Source organism: Capra hircus, chromosome 12, assembly GCF_001704415.2.
Source record: "Capra hircus breed San Clemente chromosome 12, ASM170441v1, whole genome shotgun sequence".
NCBI lineage: Eukaryota > Metazoa > Chordata > Mammalia > Artiodactyla > Bovidae > Capra > Capra hircus.
This window is the reverse complement of record NC_030819.1, coordinates 5,462,478-5,487,145: the sequence shown is the minus strand read 5'-3', so window position 1 is coordinate 5,487,145 and position 24,668 is coordinate 5,462,478.

Below are 24,668 nucleotides of genomic sequence, written 5' to 3'. Positions count from 1 at the left end.
TGGCCACCTCTTGCGAAGAGTTGACTCACTGGAAAAGACTCTGATGCTGGGAGGGATTGGGGGCAGGAAGAGAAGGGGACGACAGAGGATGAGATGGCTGGATGGCATCATTGACTCGATGGACGTGAGTCTGAGTGAACTCCGGGAGTTGGTGATGGACAGGGAGGCCTGGCATGGTGCGATTCACGGGATGGCAAAGAGTTGGACATGACTGAGCTACTGAACTGAACTGAGCTGATTATTTATGAATAATATTACTTGTAAATTCTCATATTGATATATTTAATATAATATTATACCATGATATCATTAATTAACAGTTGTAAATATACTAATGTTAATTATAATGCTAAAGTTTATTACACGTTGTTAATTGAAGTGACAACATTTAACGTTAGATTTACTCCCTGAAAAAGTTTCCAAGTGTACCAAGCGGTATTGTTAACAAATGGGCACAGTGTTGTAGCACAGATGTCCAGAGTTGATTCACCTTGTACGATTGAAGCTTTACACCCATTAATTATGTTTCTCTTTTATGATAAACCTATTACTGTTTGTACAAAAGGAAGCAAATTATGGAAGAGTTACAGGTTAGTGTGAATAAGTACCAACAAAGTCATTATTGTGATATGATTCAGTGTATTTCCTGAATGTTGTTTTATTTTCATTTAATTGAACTGTGTCATTTCAATGCAATTGGAAATCAGAAAAACCCTGCAATTATAAAGCTAACAATGGAAAAGTTTTGTCAGTGATGGAAAAGTGAATGGAATGTAGAGTTACATAGTGCAGAAAACCTCACAGACTTCAATCTTTATATTGACCTAGTTGCATGCAAAGGCATTCTCTTATTTCATCCTCCTAGAAACAGCTAACTGACCTTATAAGCAAAAGTTTACTTAAAGGAAAATGGCCACCTTTGGAACTCCTAGCTATTTACATTACTAAGGCCTAATATCCAGAGCATTATGACTTTTTTCTTTTTAATTTGGCTTTAGACATCACTATACATTGCAGTTAAAAAAAAAACAAAACAGGTAAATACCACACAAGGCTATACTTTGCACAGTGATACTGAAGACCCTATGTCAAATACAAAAATACCATAGATAGAGCTTAGCAGAAAAAAGGAAGGGACTTGAGTTCTCATATTTATACATTTCTAAACTTCTGAGAAAAAAATTTGTATTAGAAAATGAACAAAAACTTAGTAAGATAATTTCAGCCATTAATTTGTTTTATAAAAGATACAAAGTAACTGCAAAGTAAGTTTCCTACAACATTAATATACCTAGACTGAAAGTAGGTTTAAAAATTTGACTCAATTTCAAGCATCCTTTCTCAACTCCTTGTAAAGTTAAACAAAAATCATATCAAAATTATACTTTTCTAAGCATATTAATTATTTACTAAAAGGAACATGAGATTTGACCAAAAGATGAGACAAAGTAAGTCATTCAAAAGCTCATAGCATTGTGAGAGGAATCTGCCCTTCAGCTCAGCTTCTAGACTGTAGAGAATTTAGGCAATCTGAGCAACAGAAATAGATGTTTTTTTCCCATAGAAATAATTTCCTCAGGCTATAAAATTGCAAATTGCTTTGAACTGCTTTTTTTGCTCAGTAGGGATAATCAAAATAATATTACCTGAACAGTGTTATCACACACAAAGCATGCTCTTTAAAAATAATAATAATTCTGTGCCTTGATAGAATTTTTAATCCCAACTCATGATCATTAAACATTCATCCATCTTGAGAACACCGATAAAATATGCAGGTGAGGGATACTAATTTCAGCTTGCAAAACAGGAAGAGAAAACAAATCCTGAGAAACAACGAAAGCCAGGCAAGTGACTTTTTATGTTGATTTGACGGCTCAAGAAGTCTTTTTCTCATCTAAGGCCGTAGCTCTGTATTTTGAGAGGGCTACCAGCCAGACTTTGAGAGATCATTTAGTAATCCAGGGGAGGCGTTCATGGTCCAAGATTCACGTAAGGGGAAAGCAAATGGAGAGCTGAGAATAGCCCTGGTTTAAGACATAAAACACATAAACCTTTGTGACATAATGGAAGAGTACAATAAAAAGAAGAATAATGCATCAGGAAGTTATTTGGGGTGTAGTCCTTTCATCCTAAGCATTCTTAAACTTTGTGCCCTATTTTCTAACTACCATGGGTTTACTAAGAGCAGAAGTAACATTATCTCCATGGATTCTTCTGTCTTCCTCCCTCAAGTCTCCATGTCATAGGTTACTCAGCCTCTTTCTGTGCTTTTAGCTTAATTGATTAAAAGACAATTTAATGAAACCCATGCTAGTGATTGGGGCTGCCCAGGTGGCTCAGAGGTTAAAGGATCTGCCTGCAATGCAGGAGACCTGTGTTTGGTCCCTGGGTCAGGAAGATCTCCTGGAGAAGGAAATGGCAACCCACTCCAGTATTCTTGCCTGGAGAATCCCATGGACGGAGGAGCCTGGTGGGCTACAGTCCACGGGGTCGCAAAGAGTTGGACACCACTGAGTGACTTCACTTTCACTTTTCATGCTAGTGACTGGGGCAGCTTAAGATTTATTTATCTTAGTGCTGGGCCCTCTGTGAAACTGGTCTGTTCTCAAGCCTCAGAGTGGTACTCCCTTCAGGAAATGGGTTTCCCTCTTGTTCCCTGTTGCAGAAACACAAATTTGATAGCCTTAGCTCTGAGCTCCTCTAGCTTTCTCTTCGGTGTCCTGATAATAATGGTAGCCAAAGACAAAGTCCAAATACATTTTTAAATTTTGTTGATTATGCATCATATTGAGATGAAATTTCTACACATTATGCCTAAAGTGTTAGTCGCTCAGTCATGTCTGACTCTTCGCAACTCCATGGACTGTAGCCCACCAGACTCCTCAGTCAATGGGATTCTCCAGGCAAGGATACTGGAGTGTGTTGCCATTTCCTTCTCCAGAGGATCTTCCCCACCCAGGGACTGAACCTACATCTCTTGCGACTTCTGCACTGGCTGGTGGACTCTTTACCGCTGTGCCACCTGGAAAGTCCATCAGGCTCCATGACTGTCCTATACAGCTTTAATAAAGTGATTAGAAAAATGTGATATCAACCAAACAATAAATAAATGAAATAACAGAATGTAACTGAATGCCCCAGAGCAGAAATCTGACACTGAAGATCAGCAGAGAAAGGAGGGTATTTCCAATAAATGAGTCTGGTATTGCTCAGTATGCATATGCTTGCCTCATCTCTCGTCATATCCAAAAATAAATCATGGAAACATAAATGTGAAAGATAAGACAATTACAATTTTAGTAAGCCATTTAGAAAAATACCTACAAAATTTCAAGTTAGGCAAAGTTACTTTCAATAGTATTCAGAAATTTCTACTCAGAGGAAATTAATGATGTATTTTACTATACTTAAATGAAGAACATCTGCTTATCTGAAGACACTACAGTTGTTCATTAAAAAAAGAAATAAATAAAAAATAGAAAGTCTTCAGGATATATATATATATATATATATATATACAGAGTAGGAGGTTTTTGTGATACAAATAACCAACAAAAATTTTATAAACAACAAACAAGAAAGTCTCTTACAAATCACTAAGAAAAAGTCTGACAACCAGCCAATAGAAAAATGGGGAAGAGACGATGCCAGAAATTTCATAATAGATTAATTCTAAGTGGCTATCAAACATATGAAACAATACTGTATTTACTGTGTTAGTTGTCAGGGGAACATGAATTATAACTGTATACTGATACCAGCATTCACCAGAATGGCTTACAAATGAAAAAAAAAAAAGATAAAATTAAAAACGGACAAATGATTTGAAAGAAATAAATCTCACATATATTGTGCCTAAAAGTGAATGTAGTTTACTATGCCTCATCTGGGACTTCCCAGGTGGCTCAGTGGTAAAGAATCTGTCTGCCAATGCAGAAGGCACAGGGGATACAGGTTTGATCCCTGGATCAGGAAAATCTCCTGGAGAAGGAAATGGCAACTCACTGAACTATTCTTGCCTGGAGAATCCCATGGGCAGAGGAGTCTGCAGGCTACAGTCCATGGGATTCAAAACAGTTGGACACAACTGAATAAGCACAACACACCACAGCAAAGCCTTATCAGTAAAAACTGGAGATAGTACAACTATGACCAGCTGCTGCTGCTGCTGCTGCTAAGTCATTTCAGTCGTATCCAGCTCTATGCAACCCCATAGACGGCAGCCCATCAGGCTCCGCAGTCCCTGGGATTCTCCAGGCAAGAACACTGGAGTGGGTTGCCCTTTCCTTCTCCAGTGCATGAGAGTGAAAAGTGAAAGTGAAGTCGCTCAGTTGTGTCCGACTCTTCACAACCCCATGGACTGCAGCCTTCCAGGCTCCTCTGTCCATGGGATTTTCCAGGCAAGAGTAGTGGAGTGGGCTGCCATTGCCTTCTCCGTATGACCAGCTAGAGCCATTCAATTACATATTCCTAATGCTGAGAAGTCAGATAAGGAAGAAGATGTACAATATGATATATTTTTTAATGCTCCCAAAATGGCAAAATGAGGCTAGTGGTGCAGATCAGGTAGTAATCACTGTATCACTTAGAATAAAACTTTTAGGGAGGAGATTGTGCAAGAACCTCAAGAGTGGTTTTTATTTCTCAAACTGTGTAATAGAAACAATTCAGTTATGTAAGTCTTTAAGGCTTTAAAATGAAAATTACAAATAATATTTATAGTAAATTAAAATACATGCTTCTGATGTGGAGATGATGATCTTTACTAAACATAAGGAGTAAAATTCCTTAAGGAACTTCAACAGTCTCAAACCACAGTAGTATTTTACTGGGAATATAACCCTACTTCTGTTACAGTGGGTCTTCATGGACGAGGGTCCCTGGTGGGTGTCCTCAGCTTGGTGTCTAACCAACCTCCCTAGTTCCTTTTGATGTAACATGCTCTTCCCACCCATCTGCTGGATGATGCTTCCTGCCAGCCTCCCCTTAGGCTCATGAATACCTTGAAATATTGTGGAACGTTATCTGCAGCTAAGACCTTGATGGGAACAGACCACAGCATTTAAGCACGAGGAAGAGTCTTCTCTGCTTAGCTAATCACATGCTAAGGAACAAATTCTCTTCTGCCTCCACACAAGAGCTTGCAGAGGGAGATTCTGCCTGGAAAGAAGACAAGCCTCTCCTTCCATGACGACCAGCTCTATTTCTGACACTGCCTCAGTCTGGGTAACACTAAAGGCACTTAACAGTGGCCATCACCTGGCCCCTCTCTGGGGCTCACACATGCTCTCTTTTCAGACCAGAGGTCCTTCTTGTCATTTTCCTGATTGCTAGGACCCCACACTTATTTTTCATCATGTTCTCCTCCATGACCTCTTATTGTAGACACCAGTGTACATGCACAAATGCACACACACACACAAACATACACACACACATACATTGCTTTCCTCTGTGACCAGCATATCTTAAAGAAACATTTTTAAAACGTCTAGCTCATTTAGCAGACTACAAGCTAATCTCCTTTATCTCAACACGCTGAGAGCTCTGTTTTCGAACAATTCATGGAAGTAAAGATCGCTACCTTATATCTGGGGACTGATGCCTTTCTTCTTTTAATGGATTGACTTCCTCTCTGGATGGAAACAATGGGGTTGTGGCAGGGGTGAGGAGGTAGAATGCGGTCAATTTCCATATTACAACTGGCTGAATATGCACATCCAACTCCCTTTCCATGATCTCTCTTTTGCTGGGGATTTATAACTGGATATTGATGACGATTGGAATCTGACGCAACAGAGATTTCTTGGCGGAAAAGCAAATGATTTGTCTGAAAATTACATGGCTCCACAGAAAACATATTTCTTGCTGAGTTTATGGGAAAAAGAAAACATCTTTCAGAAATTGTTGTTTACTAATTCAGAGCTGTATTAGTCAGCGCTTGGTCAGGAAAGCATAACCGCAATGAATAGTTATAAACAACGGACTAACTGTTGGAATTAGACTTTACTTGGTAGCCAAAGAGGTGGGGCTGGTGGTGTCTGGAAAGGGGAACTGAAGAAGAGACAAGTTGGTAAGCAGTTCTTGTGAAGCACTGAGATGTGGCGGGTGGATGGATTGGAACCTGCAAGGAAATCTGCAAAGCCAGGCATGTCTGACAAATAACGGAACCATAATCAGGAACGGGGGAGATGTCAGACTGTCAGCTTTGCATCTGGTGGTGACCTTGGTGTTGATATTGACCAGCACAGGCAGCTGTCAGAAAGATGAGCACGTAGAAGTTAGAGCCAGGGAACCTGGACGGGCCAGCACCTCTGTGTCTCACCAAAGAACCCTCCAGACGACAGTGACCACTGGTATCCTTCTGCCTTCCAAGAGTCACACAAGCCTCCATTTCTGGAGGATGTGACAGTAATTGGCCTGTCTGTACTGGGCTCTCTATTAACTTTCATCACATAATATTGGATAATTAAGAAATCAAGAGACTTCCCAGACATATCCCTCTCTCACCCAATTTTTAGTGGCAACCCAATCTTCTCATGATCATCCTTGTCAACCACCCAGCCAGTGCAATAAAAAACCTTTTTCTTTGCCTGTCAGCTGGGCAAAAGACCAAAGTGGCCAAGTATTAGCCTAAGCTTCTAGTTTAATGAAACAGTTACTGGGTTCCCCAGGAGGAAGATTCTTTCGGAGGAATGTAAGATCTCTATACTGACAGAGCCCAACGTTCTATGAGAACGAAACTTTTTTTTCTTCTAATAAATCCAGCAGAGGGAATAGTGATAGGATCTGCTCTCATTTTTATCCCTTGGTTATTGTATCCTTAAATCCTGACTTTGGGGGAAAATAGCAGGACATTACCCTAAGTCCACAGAGTGATGCCACCCAACAGACACTAATTGCTGAGTTATCGGAAGGTCATCCTCCCAACCCCTTCTGTCAGGCCAGCTGCTCCAGAGTAACATGAAAGGGTAAGACCAGTGAATTCCTTGCGCCAAATCCATTGTTATGTTCTATTTGCAGTGAAATGAATTCTCTGATCAGAAACAATGCTGTGCTTAATATCTTGGCAATAATAATATGGCTGTCTATGGATGATGATTTTGGCAGGTGCATTAAAGGCAGGGAAGGCAAATTCATATCCAGAGCAAGTGTCTATGCCAGTGAGAAAGAAATTCTGCCCCTTTCACAGTGTGCACGCATACTGAGTTGCTTAGTCATGTCTGACTCTTTGAGACCCTATGGACCATAGCTTGCCAGGCTCCTCTGTCCATGGGATTTCCCAGGCAATATTACTGGAGTACTCATTGGAAAAGACCCTGATGCTGGGAAAGATTGAAGGCTGCAGGATAAGGGGATGACATAGGATTAAAGGGTTGGATGGCATCACTGACTCAATGGACATGAGTTTGAGCAAACTCCAGGAGATGGGGAAGGACAGGGAAGCCTGGTGTGTTGCAGTCCAAGGTGTCTCAAAGAGTTGGACACAACTGAGTAACTGAACAATAGCAACAGAATACTGGAGTGGGTTGCCGTTTCCTCCTCTAGGGAATCTTTCTGACCCTTTCATGATAGAAATGGTCCAATGCAATCAACCTGGCTAGCTTATTTTCTCAGGGAATGATGCCATATCATAGGCTATTTTTCAGAAATTTTGCCACCAGTTTTTCAGTTACATTGCTTCCAAGTTCTTTACTACTCATCCATAAGATTAGCCCCTACCCATGTATCAATGTTGTCCCATATTTTGGCCATTTCTCTTTTTATGCATTAAAAAACTGCTAGATACTCTGCTCAGAGTTATGCCAGCTGAATAGATTTCCTTTCACCACTGTCCTTCAGAGCCTCCTGTGGTTAGAACCTCATGCTGAAATGATCCTTCTCTGTCTAATGCCAATATATCTTATGGACCCATCTGTACACCAGGCCTGAATTCCTCTTTCTCAAGCACCTCTTCCTTGAGACCATAACTAACACACTGCTCATATAATCGGCATGTGTCTTCAGGGCCCACTCAAGCCATAGGCTTCCTTCACAATTCCAACTTGACAATGAAGTCCTGCAGTGCGTGTCTAACTGTATGGTTTGACGGAAGAATTATATCAGAATGTTAGACTCTGTGTTGTGCCATTAAAAACAAATAATTTTTAGACATATTTCCTTGAGCCTCTGTGACTTCCCAGGTGGCTTAGTGGTTAAAACAAACAAACAAAAAAATCCACCTCTCAATACAGGAGCTTCAGGAGACAAAGATTTGATGTCCGGATTGGGAAAATTCCATGAAGGAGGAAATGGCAACCTGCTCCAGTATTCTTGCTGTGATAAATCCCATGGACTTATCCATGGAGCCTGGTGGGCTAGAGTCCATGAGGTCACAAAGAGTCAGACACAGCTGGTCACAAAAGAGTTGCACACACTCCTGGAGCCTCTACAATCAGCGTTTTCTTCTCTATCTCTTGGTACAGGTTTCTCTGCTTTCCTTTAATTTGCTTCATTGAAGAATAATCTCAAATTTTGAGTTGAAATTTCGGTCTGTCAGTGATAGATTTTCTCATGACAAAAATGTTATGGTCTTCATTACATTGCTTATAATAGCCTCTTTTCATGGTCACTGTCTAGACCAAATGGAAGAATGGCTTCAATTTTCTTTCTAAGAGGCAGGTCAAGTTATTAACCTGACCATTGTTTCCAGAGGGTGAAAGTCAGCCACCATCTGTTTTGGTCTTGTCTACTCACTCAGGTCTGCAGAGAAAGAGAATATCAAAAGAAAGATTTTCATACTGCAGCTGATACTCCAGAAAAGTTCCCCATAATCTTTTAGTTATGAATTTTGTTTGATAATATAGTATGATTTTCAGGTTTTATACTCAGGCTATTCCCAATGCTTGATAAAAGTTCAATGTAAGTGCTATATATGTGACTGAACAGCTGTTTTCTAATATAAATAGGATCTATAAGATATAAAGATACAGTTATAGAACCCTTTTTTATATTAACTTAGTCAAGAATCACATTGATTTTTATATATTCTGTAACATATCTTTCACAGAACCTGGACAAGCTTGCTAAAATCATTAATTGCTGTTGTTGTGTAGTTGCTAAGTTGTGTTCGACTCTTTGCAACCCTATGAACTGTAGCACATGAGGCTCTTCTGTCCATGGGATTCTCCAAGCAAGCATACTAGAGTGGGTTGCCATTTCCTTCTCCAGGGGTCCTTCCCAACCCAGGGATGGAACTCACATCTCCTGTATTAGCAGGTGAGTTTTTTTTACCACTAATTACTGATAGATTTAAGTTTTTCTATTTTTCTTTATGCAAAAATACTAATATTATCATCATCAAATTATATATATGTATATAATGTTCATATAATTAATAAATGTGTATAAATATGGGTATGTATACTTTTGTGTGTATATACATATATTTAATATAAATATTTTAAATCAAACATTTCTTATTTAAGAAACAACATATTTTTATAATATATGATGATATTTTAAAACATATTTTTGAAACATCTAATATACTTAAAATGTCAGTTTTATGAATATTCTTGAAGCAGAAGTGTAATTTCATTTTTGGCAGATAATTTTTCAGAGGATTTTTTTAAATTAGAAGCAACCCAATATGTCATTTATTCATTTTATTTGAGAATGAAACCAATAGGTCATCTAAAACCTGGCTTCAATCTTTATTTAAATTTTTCTTTCATCTAACAGAAAAGCTGGTTCATTAAATGCACTATTTTTCATTCCCCTTTAAATGTAGGTAATAATGAGTTTTGAAACACTAAAATGTGAAATTATTGAGAAAAGGCTAAAATAGGAGTAAAACTGTTGAGCAATCAGTTAGTTGAATATTGTCTACAGTGCTGAATATCAAAAATATGATTAACATAAAGCAAGACACTATCATGTAAGAGTTTACACTGAAAGAATAGAACTGCATTCTGAAGAGTTTGTTTCAAAGAATGAGTTTGATAATAAGTAAAATTAACTTCGTCTGTTTGTCTTTCTAGTTTTTCTTCAGTTAAATCTATGAACAAAATCCTTCTAAATCATATGAAACTGTAAACAATCTTTTTCTAAAGTCTTTTAAATAAAGAATCAGGTATTTATATGACTCCCAACCTAGAGTAATCATGAATATCTGTTTAAAGAACAACATGAGTTGTTTAAAGAGAATTATAACAAATGTGTGCGTATTTACTTCATGACCCTAGAGATGCACAGTGTATTTAGTTTATGTCCATTATTCTGTTGATTCACTCTGCATCAGAAACTGACAGAAAAAAATGCAGGACACGCAGATAAATGTTAATTTCAGATAAACAGCAAACAATGTGTAGTACAAGTATATCCCATGCAAGATGCGGTGTAGGCTTACACTAAATATCATTTGCTGTTTACCTGAAATTGAAATTTAACAAAGATTCCTGTATTTCTTTACATAAATCTGTCCTATCCAAACTACAGTTTATTTTTTAGACCATCAGAGGTGTATCAGAGAGTAGAGATATATAACCTTGTCTTCTCCAGTAGTTATTAAATTATGCATGCTTGGGTTCTTTTAGTAGAGTGTTAGTGTTTACTAGGTTCCTCTCACAAAAATCCTTTCAAAAGAACTGTAGGAGTCTCAACACAAGAAGATTTTTCACTGAACCTCCCAGATGGTTTGGATGGTAACGCGTCTGCCTGCAGTGCAGGAGACCTGGGTTTGATCCCTGGGTTGGGAAGATCCCCTGGAAAAGGAAATGGCAACCCACTCCAGTATTTTTGCCTGGAGAATCCCATAGACAGAGGAGCCTGGTGGGCTATAGTCCATGGGTTGCAAAGAGTCAGACATGACTGAGCGACTACCACACACACACACGTAAGGACTGAGATCACCCAGTTTTCGAAGAACCATCTTTATTAGACAGAGACGCACTCATTTGTACTTGTGATATTTTTACAGTAAGTTATAAATGTTGCTAATGTCTTTATATTTCAGTTAGTTTTCAAGGAAGAAGAACAGAGCTATAGAAGCAATTATAATCAAGCGACAGGAGCAAAACTAATGTTCTACGTGGAGATTGAAGCCCTAACTATATGGATGGTCAGGGCTGCTAATCAACTCAACTAGCTTCACAGACTAGATTATTGACAGTTGAAATATTAAAGATGTTTTATAAACTCAACAAATTTTGATCATAAGTGAAGAGAAGGTGGTCATTCTGTAAAACTTTGGACAGATTTTCCTTCTATAAAACATTAGACTGTTAATGGAAGAAATAGAATAAGCCATGTTATTTTATCTAACCTAATCCAAAGAATATTTTTTAGTTATTAGATGGTTTTTTCTCAGGATCCCTGTGAAAAGTGATCACATTTTATTTCTACTGACTTTGATGGTTTTGTTCTGCATTCAATACTTAAAATGCTTCCTAAAAATAGGGGGAAAAATACCTTCTGCAGTATAATTACCTGGGATGTCTTATATAAATGGTCTTAAAATAGATCTCCAGTATGACAGTCTTCTAATTCTCTCTTTTCAACTTTTCATAGAACATGTTCTACATAATTTTCTTTTTATAATTAATTCATGTCAAAAAACCAGAGGGATATCTAAAAACAAGCAGAATTTCTCATGACTTCTCTGAATTTGTGAAATCAGTTTATCTCTGTTAAAGTAAAATTTCCTTAATAAAGAGGCTTGTGCTTTGTATCTTGTTTTCCGATTATTCTGAATAACATTTTGTAGATTGAGACATTATCTATTCTAATTTTTATTATGTTTACTTAATAGACACTCAGTCATTAACTACTATAATATTGTATGTGACATACAATATAAATAATTCCTTATACTAAATTTCATGAATTAGAACTGGCATACACATAGCATTCAGGACCTCTCTTACTTTCATTATGAGAGTATATTTAAGTTGCAAAGAGCACACTGGACTTAGAATCTGACCGTATCGGGTTTGAGTTATAACTCCACCACTGATGGTGTCTGATGACGATGTTAGTGGCTCAGACCTGTCTGACTCTTTGTGACTGTGTCTGCAGCCTGCCAGGCTCCTCTGTCCATGGGACTTCCCAGACAAGAATACTGGAGTGGGTTGCCATTTCCTTCTCCACGGGGTCTCCCCAATCCAAGGATCGAACCTGCATCTCCTGCTTGGTAGGCAAATGAATCCTTTATGGTTGAGCTACCAGGGAAGCCCTTCTCCTAATTTGGGAAGATTTATCTAAACTATATGAAAACTCCATTTTCTCGGTCACAAAATGGGGCAATAGTAAATAATTCAAATATTGAATATAAATACTAAAATCACTTCACATATCAAGTGAAGTCACAGATAATAAATAGTGTGTGCTGTGTGCTAAGTTGCTTCAGTAGTGCCCAACCCCTCGCAATCCCATGGACTGCAGCCCACCAGCCTCCTCTGTCCAAGGGATTCTCCAGAAAGAATAGTGGAGTGGGTCATCATGCCCTTCTCCAGGGGATCTTCCTAACCCAGGGATCAAGTCCATGTCTCTTGTGTCTCCTAAATTGGCAGATTTTTTTTTTTTTTTTAAACCACTAGCATCACCTAAGAAGTGAACCTCAAGCCCACTCAGCAGACTTTTTAGTGGTCACTTGTCTAACATACCAGAAAATGGACCAAAATGAATCAAATGGAAATTACTTTATAAAACTGAACGTTCAGCCATTATTTATGGAATCATAACTGAAAATTCTACAATATTCCAGGTTCCAGACAATTTTTTTTTTTTTACTCTTCTGTTTGAGAAATATACAAGTTCACTCGTGTTTAGAAACTTGGAGAAATACTGACTCTATGGACATGAGTTTGAATAAGTTCTGGGAGCTGATGATGAGCAGGGAAGCCTGGCGTGCTGCAGTCCATGGGATTGCAAAGAGTTAGACACAACTGAGCAACTAAACTGAACTGATATAAACACACACACACATATATATATACATGAAAATATGTATTTTTTTATATATGTTTAGAAGTTTTGAACAGCTTCCTTCTTAGCTCAGAAGGTAAATAATCTGCCTACAATGTAGGAGACCTGGGTTCAATTCCTGGTTTAGGAAGATTCCCCTGGAGAAGGGAATGGCAACCCACTTGAGTATTCTTGCCTGGAGAATACCAGGGACAGAGGAGCCTTTCAGGCTACAGTCCATGGGGTCACAAAGAGTTGTACATGACTGAGCAGCTAACACTTTCCCTTTAGAAGTTTTGGGGGCAATACTATGTATTTTCACACTAAAACAAAAAAAATGAGCTTTATAAAGTCTGAAATATTTTAGACACAAATATATATATATATATATATATATATATATATATATCCTTTAGCAGAATGGCCACTGTCATGAGTAGAGAGGCCTCTTCCACCCAGATCAATCCATTCCTTTTTCTCTTTCTGAAAGCAATCCATCATTACGTGTTGAGGCTTAACTTCAACACTCAGCCAGGCAGTAGGCAACTCTTCCTTAGTCTTGACTTCCTTTATCCATAGAGCCTTAAGGTCAGCTGGAAGCTTTCCCTGGTCATGTGCAAAGCCCTGCCCATGTGTGTGACATTCTAGATTCCCAGTAATATGGGGATTTATAAGAAAAAAAATCTATGTATGTATCCTTCCCCAGCTTCTCTTCTATGTATTTTTGATTAGTATGCTGTTTGCACCAACAGTTATCTATTGCCTCAGGCAGCAGCGACTTAATAAATTAGCCCATGAATTCTTTTTGACAAATTTCCCCAGGAAGCAGCTTTAGTACTAGGTCAGTCCTGAGTTAGGTGAAATAAAGACAATCAGAGATAATTTGAACCAATCTTCCATGCAACCACCAGACAGGTCAGAATAAGACAGGTCACAGGTTCTTTGCAAACGAGCTCTGTCTGCTCTTTTGCCACCATCTGCACACTGCTATTTTCAAGGCCACTACTGAGCTGGGATCAGGCGATGGGACTTCTGTAAGTTAATATTCCACAAAGTTGATTGATCTTTCCAGGAACAGTGCCTTTTTATATATATATATAAGTCTTCCAGATTGGAGACAAGCCTTTGGTTCATTTCTGGAGTTCTGAAAAAAAGTTAATTCAAATTTTTTATTTTCTTTTTGTTATTCTAGGGTGGGGTGGCTTCTGTCTCTCCAGCTCTCTACTCTTTTCATCTATGATTTTTTCTTCACTTCCTTCCTTATTGAACTTAAAGCCCATGAGTCATTATTTTGTTGGCATTTTTGCAATGTACTAAATTATGTTGTTCTCTTATGACTTCCCTGGGCAGCGAAGATCTCCTGGAGGAGGGCATGGCAACCCACTCCAGTGCTCTTGCCTGGAGAATCCCAGGGACGGGGGAGCCTGGGGGGCTACAGTTGCAGTTATAGAGTCAGATAGCACTGAGCCTGAGCAACAAACATTTTTACTTTCATATTTTTCATCTAGGTAAAGTCCAACACTAGATGAACTCTCTTCTCTGATTTTTGCTATGCTATAGCAAACGAGCAGAGAAGGCGATGGCACCCCACTCTAGTACTCTTGCCTGGAAAATCCCGTGGACAGAGTAGCCTGGTGGGCTGCGGTCCATGGGGTCGCGAAGAGTCGGACATGACTGAGCGACTTCTCTTTCCCTTTTCACTTTCATACATTGGAGAAGGAGACGGCAACCCACTCCAGTGCTCTTGCCTGGAGAATCCCAGGGATGGGGGAGCCTGGTGGGCTGCCGTCTATGGGGTCACACAGAGTCAGACACGACTGAAGTGACTTAGCAGATAGCAAACAAATGGAGCTCAGATGAGGTCTCAATATGGAAAATATCTTCCCCTTAACTCGGGCTTCCCTGGTAGCTCAGTTGGTAAAGAATCCGCCTGCAATGCAAGAGACCCCGGTTTGATTCCTGGGTCAGGAAGGGATAGACTACCCACTCCAGTATTCTTGGGCTTCGCTGGTGGCTCAGCTGGTAAAGAATGTTCCTGCAATGCAGGAGACCTGTATTCGATCCCTGGGTTGGGAAGATCCACTGGAGAAGGGAAAGGCTGCCCACTCCAATGTTCTGGCCCAGAGAATTCCATGGAAAGTATAGTCCATGGAGTCACAAAGAGTCAAACAGGACTGAGCGATTTTCACTTTCACTTAAATGCGTAAAAACAATCTCATCTTTTTCTGCTAATTAAAGTCAATTTCCTTGTCATACATGTGACTCTGCTTCTCACTCGCTCCTCCCGAGACTGAAGGAGTACAGGGCTTCTGCCAAGATGCTTAGTGTGATCGCCTCCCTGATCTTGTTTTTATTTCTCTACCTTTTAGCAGGCATTTCCCTTTGTTTCGGCTTCTTTTTCTATTAATATGGATAGAGATGTCTCTAGAGGAAGAGTCACACTGGTGAATTCACATTTCAAATACAGGACCCAGAAACTGAAACTTAAATCATGCTACTCTAAGTGATGAATGCAAACTTGGACGAAAATAGATGTAAAAAACCACGTTGCTGTATATATTTGGACTCAAGTTGCAAGGAGCTGAATCTATTGTTGCAGGGAGCTGAATCTCTTCAATCTTTAAGAAAAAAAAAAAAAAAAACAGAATTAATTTCAAAGATCTGCAAAGACTCCGAAGAACTGGTGAAGAGAAAGTGCAGCTCAGCCTCTAAAAATATTGAATCTAGGAACTGGTGAGTCTGGGTGCCAGTTTTTTTTCTGTACTGTTTTTACTCGTAGAACTGCCATCCTCTTTACCAAGCTTCATATTGTCCCAGTTCTAAATTACTTCCAATATAACTATTGACATAATCCACTAAGGTGTCTGGAACTTACCTGCAAATTCCAATGAGAAAGCAACTTACTTTCACAACTTGAGACAGTGTCTAGATCTGAGCCATTCATATACTCTTCCTGTCAGTCATTTGATCATTTTATTACTCTATCTAATTTTATTTCATTCATTCCTGCACTATTTTTTGTTTACCTACTATACACCAACATGTCATGGATTTAAGTAATGGGAAAGAGCAGTAACAATATAAATAAATCCCCAGATCTCAAGAAGTCTGTTTTATATAAATTTAGGGGTTGATGGGAAATAGATAGGGAAACAGTGGAAACAGTGTCAGACATTATCTTTTTGGGCTCCAAAAATCACTGTAGATGGTAACTGCAGCCATGAAATTAAAAGACGCTTACTCCTTGGAAGAAAAGTTATGACCAACCTAGATAACATATTCAAAAGCAGAGACATTACTTTGCCAAGAAAGGTCCGTTCAGTCAAGGCTATGGTTTTTCCAGTGGTCATGTATGGATGTGAGAGTTGGACTGTGAAGAAGGCTGAGGCTGAAGAATTGATGCTTTTGAACTGTGGTGTTAGAGAAGACTCTTGAGAGTCCCTTGGACTGCAAGGAGATCCAACCAGTCCATTCTGAAGGAGATCAACCCTGGGTGTTCTTTGGAAGGAATGATGCTAAAGCTGAAGCTCCAGTACTTTGGCCACCTCATGCGAAGAGTTGACTCATTGGAAAAGACTCTGATGCTGGGAAGGAATGAGGGCAGGAGGAGAAGGGGATGACAGAGGATGAGATGGCTGGATGGCATCACTGACTGGATGGACGTGAGTCTGAGTGAACTCCAGGAGTTGGTGATGGACAGGGAGGCCTGGCGCGCTGCGACTTCATGGGATCGCAAAGAGTCAGACCGGACTGAGCAACTGAACTGAACTGAACTGAGGGGTTGACTACAGAATAGCATGTATCCATTCAACACAATTTTGCAACCTAATTTTTTGTACTTTGCAAGAATGTGAATGAATAGTAAGGCTCAGAACAGAGTCTGTTTCACCTTCAGCCACCCTAAAATGTGAATCAAGTAGCCCATTTACATTCTAGAGTCGAAGACATTAACAAAGTGTCAAATGATAATCAAATATATGTTACATTTTGCTGAATTTTGTTTGTGGTTTTATTGGCAGAAGATTACATTTTTTAGATATATTGACATATTAACAAGCAATTGTTTGTTTAGTGTTAATAATTGTTTGCCTTTTCAACTTGGAAATAATTGTGTTTCCAAGCAAGGGATAGTCTAAGCCAGGGGAATTTCATCTGTCTCTAAAAATAGTCATTTTGCTTTATTTGTCGTTAGGATAATCAAAGGTCACAGGAAAACACATGTAGATGGTTGCTTCCAGAAGATGATAAAGCTTGGTTGCTGACAAACTGATGGAGTTCATATTCTTTTCCTTAAACTTGACAATAGGCCAGATTTAATGTTGTGGCTTAGAGACAGAGCCTCCAGACTTTTCCCTCCTTCTTCATTGACCAGAGAGGCCATTTTACCTGCCTGACACAAAAAGGAAATTAGGATACATTTTTGTCTGGATGGCTTTATCTAGTTCAGAAGTTTAGGAAGGGGATCATAATGTAACTGACTGATTTTAAATGCATTACTTTGTTTAACATACAAATACTCACTTTTATTTTAGTTCTGTTTAGAGTTTCTGTGACTTTTCTTCTGCTCCTGATTTTAATAGCATTTTGAGCCTGAGTTTAAACTTCACACATTTCTAAAATTGCCAACTCCCAGCTTCAAACCAATTTATATTTTTTAATATTTTTGCACTCAAAAATAAAAATATTGCTATTTCAAATTGAATACATTACATATATATATATAACATGTGCACTATATTTAAATACATACGTTTAATATATTATGGTATTTGCATATACAAAATTCACATGTAAACATGTATTGTGTGATAGTGTGTGTATGTGTACAAGCAGTTCTTAAAATATCTATGCAGTTTTCACACTTTGTGGTTTGAATAATATTAGAGGTTGGTCTTCCTATTGTGACCCCATGGCTATAAGGAAGAAGAGACCACATTAAAACTAGTCTTATCTATTAGGATTAAAACTAGTAGAAAGGCCTGGGCCTGGAGGATGCTGAACACCCTGAGCAGTAGTTCATAATAAAGGCCTGAAGGATGCTGAGCTCTAGAGCAGTAGTTCATAAGAAGTTTTTCCACTTTTAGAGTAAAGAAGGGCTTAATATAAAAACGAAACAAAACAAAAAGTAAAGAAAATTTTAAAAAAATAAAACACACAAAACCCCAGCTTTTTCCTTCTGAAAGAAAACAAAATGTACAGATTATCAATTACGCTCCATATTTAACACACTTGGTTTTAAAAATTATGAAGCAGATACTATTACTATCATAGTAAAAGCCTCCCTCTAAGGAGTCGTGCAGTTTACTGGTATTTTAGCCGTCAGTGGAGACTCAGGTGTTCATCTCTCAATTTAGGCCTTTCCATTGAATTCTGTAGATCTCTCCATGTTCTTGAATAAAATAGGAGAGTATTACTGGTTTTCAGCTAGCCCTTGGATTGTGATCAAAGTCTGAATATTTAGAGGAGGACAGCAAGAACTCATGACACTCAACTGTTTGGTCTAATATGTGAGCCAAGTCCCAAAGACAGTCTGTAAGTCTTTCTCCTTTATGTATATTATGTGGAATATTTCAAAACTCCCAGTTCATTGCCATACATTATGTGACAATTATCCACCTACCTGACCTGGGAGTTCAGTTGTAGTTGAACTGAACTGAATATACACACCATCTCACCTGATGAAGGACTTAAAGTAATGTCTCCGATTAGGAAATCTCTCAACTAATGTCGGAGCCACATCTGTGACTTATCTTGGACATTTCCCAATTGTCTTTAGGGAAATCCCATTAGAGACCAGTTTTGTTTCTTGGGAGGAGGAATCCCTTCTCTATCACTGTGACTATCCACTGGGAAAACTGCATTAAACTTAACTGACAATACGCTTCTATCGTAACTAATTGTCATTAATAGTTTAAAATTAGTGACCGGGACTTCCTTTGTGGTTGAGTAGTTAAGACTTCACCTTCCAGTACAGAGGGAATGCGTTTGATCCCTGGTCTAGGAGCTAATATGCCATATGACTTGTGGCCCCAAACTCAAACCATTAAACAAACAAACAATCAAACAAACAAAAAAAAGAAGAAGTGATATTGCAACAAAATTAATAAAGACTTTAAAACTAAAAAAATCCCAAAAACTAAAAATAGTGAGTGAAGCTTACAATATAATCTCCACACCTTTGCAAAGTTCCCAGTGTGTCTTTTTGAGCCTTCAGTAGATCTTATCATGGCAGATGAAAAGCTGTAAATATCAAGTCGCATTGAAGAGTAAATATTTTGAAAGAGATCCAGGAAGCTTATCTATCTGACATTAATTGACTACATATTAAGAACTTTAAAAAAATTAAATGTTGTGATACTTACGTATTAAGCTTTTAAGCTCATGGCTACTGTCGGCTAGTATTATTAAACATGTGAAAATATCACTGACATCCTGTTTGGCATGGACTGTGTGTTTTCTCTTCTCCCAACATTTTGGTATGAAATTTTGCTTTGATACAAAAAAGATTAGGGAATAGTACAGTGGGTACTTATCAGCCATCTATGCATAATCACTATTCAATATTTATAAATATTTTCTCTCTTCTGTCTCTGCCTCTGTCTCACTGCCTAGAGTTTTTCACCAGGGCTTTTCTTGACCAAGGCAGTTGCCGATGCTGGCTCGTGAGCAGAGAGTTAAGTTGTGAGCAGGGCTTCCCTGATCACTCAGTTGGTAAAGAATCTGCCTGCAATGCAGGAGACCCCAGTTCAATTCCTGGGTCAGAAAGGCCTGCTGGAGAAGGGAACGGCTACCCACTGCGGTGTTCTTGGGCTTCCCTTGTGGCTCAGCTGGTAAAGAATCCGCCTGCAATGCGGGAGACCTGGGTTCGATCCTTGGGTTGGGAAGATCCCCCGGAGAAGGGAAAGGCTACCCATTCCAGTGTTCTGGCCTGGAGAATTCCATGAACTGTTTAGTCCATAGGGTCCCAAAGAGCTGGGCACGAGTGAGACTTTGACTTGACTTCACCATCGCTTGGAGGGAAACTCAGACTTCTGCTTCACTTTGTTTCTCAATGCTTCCCCAACAGGACTGTCTTTGTTGCTCGCAGCATGAAAGTGATAGTTAACTTTTTATTAGCCTTTTTCCATTTCCTCTATGTCCCTCTTGTCTTACGTGTGCTTCTTCAGATCACTTTTCATATAAACTACACACACCTCTGTTTCAAGATCTGCTTTTGGAGAAGTCTCAAGTTAAAATAGTCAAGTCATTTCTTTAATACACTGTGTAATATATTTATTCCTTTCATGTGTTACAAACAAGGAGTTCATTCTCAAAGCTTGCTCACATTCAGGTTAAATATTTTAGTTCAAAAAGTATCATGTTCATACCGCTTCATGTCTGGAGATCCATAGTATTAGTTTCTCTAATATGCGTAATGCAAAATTTCATCCTTGATTACCGGATACAATGTTGTAGGAAATTAAGTAACTGTATGTGTTCATATAAAAGAGATGAATACGAAACAAATGTTTGGTGACTCATCATTGTGATAATTATTTGTTTACATGCAAATTTTCTAAGGAGATTTATTGTGTATCAAAGCTACAAAACCATCAACATTTACTGGCTCAAAGGGAGTCTAATTAAAGTGGCTTTTGGCTAGTGGTGGGGGGAAAGGCTAATTTATTTGTTATTACTGAAAACTGTTAAAGAGAAACAGGAAGCAAAGAATCTGTAAGTAATGAATAAGTGTCTAGTCTATTGTAATGGTAATACAATGTTGGTAGATACTTAGTAAAAGAAGTGAAAATAGGACTTTTGAAATCACATGGAAAGAGAGAAAGTGTGTGTGTATGTGTGTGAAAAAGACAATGCTGTTTTAACGTTTCTTTTTTTTTTTCAATTTATTTTTATTATTTTCCAGGGCTCCTGGGAAGATTGCGTTTTCCAGGCCACCTTAGGGAATGAATGAATGATTGTGGGACTGAATGATTGCGTTCTGAAAAAGGGTGTTCACTCTGTCACTTCCTAGGCCATCCTTCCATCTTCCATCTATGGTCTTCACACGCTGCCCCTTTTATTTTCTGCTGGCACCATGTAGAGAATCCAAGGGAGGATGCTGAAGTGCAGGAGATAGAGCAGTTACTGGGCTAAAGGAGCTCAAGTCCCCGCCAAAGCTCTGCCCCACTCCACCAGTGACCCTCACTGAGAGCATTAATAGAAATAAGTTAGGAGCAAAATTGTGTTTGTGACTCCACCGAGATGTTGAAATTATTCTTACAGCAGTTAGCACTCCTTAGCCAATGCAATGGGGGAGATACAGAGAAGAAACATGTATGACGCATGAGATTTTATGGAAAGCAACTTAGTTGGAAGAGTTGTTTAGACACAAAGATCCACCCACCCCGAGAAAAACACTCTTGGCTTTACAGATTCTAACCCAGAATGTGACTTATCAAAACGTTCATATCAGAGCAAGTTTAAACTGAAAAACGGACAGCAAGATTGACATTTATGCCCACGAATACTATTTCACACTTGGGGACTTTCTGAGAATGGCTTTTCAGGAGTCAATGCCGGGATGCCATTCTGAAGCATAGAACATAGCATTCCTCCAGTGGTTACTATCATTGATCAGTGTTATTGAACTGTCAATGCATCTCTGTCGTCAACATACATCATTTTACTGGAAATTGCTGCAATTAGACTTATATGAAATAAATCAATTTTACTGTGAACTATCCAATTAGAAGATGTTTCAGAGACACGCTATCATCTATATAGATACAGAAACTGATGTCTCTATCAATGTATCTATATATTTCTACCTGTACACCTCAACATTTCTATATTTGGAATGTTGGTACACTGCTTCCAAAATAAATATCTTGTCACTTGTGACGGATTTTTATGCTATAGGGTGCAAAAGAGATCATTAATCTGAATCAGGTTAGCTGAGCCATGAAATAAGGCTAGCATGAGATTTAGAAGAGTATACTCAGAATTCCCTCAGAGACTCGCTGTTTCATATCGAAGAAAAAATTTAAATGATTCTAGGGTTTAAAATAATTAATAGTAATTAGTAATTTATAACTAGGCACACTGGGTTTACGGGCTTCACAGGTGGCGCTGGTGGTAAAGACCCAACCTTCAAAGCAGGAGACGTGAGATGCGGGTTTGACCCCTGGGTCAGGGAAGATGTCTTGGAGAAGATAATGGTTCCTCACTCCAGTGGTCTTGCCTGGAGAATCTCACGGACAGAGGAGCCTGGCGAGCTACAGTCCACAGGGTAAAAAAAGAGTCCGACATGACTGAGAGGCTAAACAACAAAATGTGTAAGATTTACACATTTAATAAATCTCAAGTTAATTTATTGATAGAGTTATAAAAACATTAACTCTGTGATCTTTTAAAAACTCTGTGATTTAACTCTGTGATTTCTTATAATTACTATTTTACTAAAAAGAAGCACCATGAACATCTCAATTGCATCCAGGACAAATATACTTAATAAATAATTGACTAATTTTGCTTAAAATGTTCCTTTATAATTTGTAAAAATTGTTTCAGATATTTACATTTTTATTGCAGATCACTTAGGAAGGTTTCAGTTGAATGTTAAGTATCATATACTTTGTCCTAAAAGGTTTCAAAGTGATTTAGATTGCTGCTTGGTGCAAAATGTTACACATGATTTAAAATAGTTTTGTTGTTTCTTCCTGGGAGATGATTGGCTATGTCTTTTAAGTTCCCCTAAATGAGAGTAAGAGGCTTCCTTGGTGGCTCAGTGGTAAGGAATCCACCTGCTGACACAGGAGACGCGGGTTCGATCCTGGGAGGGGAAGATAACCCTGGAGTAGGAGAGGGCAGCCCACTCCAGTATTCCTGCCTGGGAAATCCCGTGGAGAGAGCCTGGTGGGCCACAGTCTCCAAAGCTGAGGAGTCAGACAGGACTCTTCGACTAAATAAAAATAAAATAACAACAAAAGCAATGGGGATATTCTTCTGGATGGAATCCATCTGAGAATAAACAGAGTGTTACATGGAGAAACGTGCTTTTCTTTTCCTTGCTGTTGTTTTCATCACAGAATGGTGCAAGTGATAAAATATGAATGAAAAGGCAGGCTGAAAACTTTACCAGGCAAGAAATGGTCCATTCCCTTCCCCTCTCACCACACAAGCAGAGAGATGAATGTAGAACCACCCCCCATGAAAACAGGCACAAGGATTTGGTGCCGTCATAGAGGTCTTTCCCAAGACCTAGGGACCGACTCCATGAAATTCAGAATCAAGGGGCAATTCATGAAGTCCATCCGCATCTAACCTTGCATGCTAGGAGGGTCTCCCAGCTCTTGTTTCCTGGGCTTTGATTTGCAGCTTCCTGTACCAGCAATGCTGACCCGAGCCGGGCAGAGCATGGTCTGTTGGAGACCTGAGGGTAACGGAGCAGGAGGGGAGGAACGCGAGGCAGCAGGCTGGCTGGAAGTGGTGAGTTCCCTCATGCTGTAATCAGAGGCTGAAATCTGTCACAGCAAAGGGGCTCAGGCTGTGAGAAGCTAATGAGCAGGGGGTGGCAAAGAATTCCTCAGCTCGTATAATTATATTTTCTCAGGAAAAAAAAAATCAGTGGAAAGGAGATACAAACAACTGGTTTCATTCTTAGGAGTCTGTCTTTGGGCCAGATACAATCATTTTCTTTAAGCAGCACAGAAGACTGTCATTTCCTGTAAAACAGCCTTGCACATGAGTTTAACTATCACTCTGAAAAAATTCACATGTCCTTCCCACATTTATCAATGTCAATCGAGTAGCTTTTCTTAAGCTTTTCCCACACTCATCAATGCCATAATGATGCTTCAATGAGGCAGAGTAGCCTTAAGATATTGAGTACCAATTTAACATTCATATTTTATTTTGTTTCTAATGACACGAGTTTTTCTCTTTCAATGCCTTTTTTTTAAGATATCAGCATTTTTATCTCTCTTTTTTTTTAATTTTATAGATCAGGCCTTGTTATTGTCCTATAATAAAATTTGCTTCTCACAGAAAACTCAGTTTTACAGAAGGAAATAAAGGGGATGAGCTTTCTGTTAGTTATTTCTTGCTAATTAAAAATCCAGGCTAAGTGGAAGAGTGGGAAAGTATGCCTATGCAGGCTTTTGTTTCACTTCTGCTAACCCTCTGGGTGGTCTTAGACAAGTCATTTAATCTAAAGAGCTTTGTTTTTGAAGACGTGAGGTTTAAAATAGAGAAACTTGAAGTGTCTTGCCATTGTAAAATTCCAGAAGATATCATCCAACCTAACTTTTTAAATATGCAGATACACAGAAGAAACATAATCACCTGATGATAATGTTCACTACTTCTCATTAGATACTTAGCCATACTTAAAAAATTCTTAATAACAGAGTATAAGCAAAGAGGTATAATCACTCTGTTGAATCAGGATTTCAATTTTATAATGGGTTAGTTTTAGGTTTCAGCTTACTTTAGGAAGTTTTAACAGACTTTCACAAAAGTAGTACTGGTATATTATTGTAAGGCAAACACAAATAACAAAATCCATGACCATTAGTTATTTGTTGCTGCTGCTGCTGCTAAGTCACTTCAGTTGTGTCCGACTCTGTGTGACCCCATAGATGGCAGCCCACCAGGCTCCCCCGTCCCTGGAATTCTCCAGGCAAGAACACTGGAGTAGGTTGCTGTTTCCTTCTCCAATGCATGAAAGTGAAAAGTGAAAG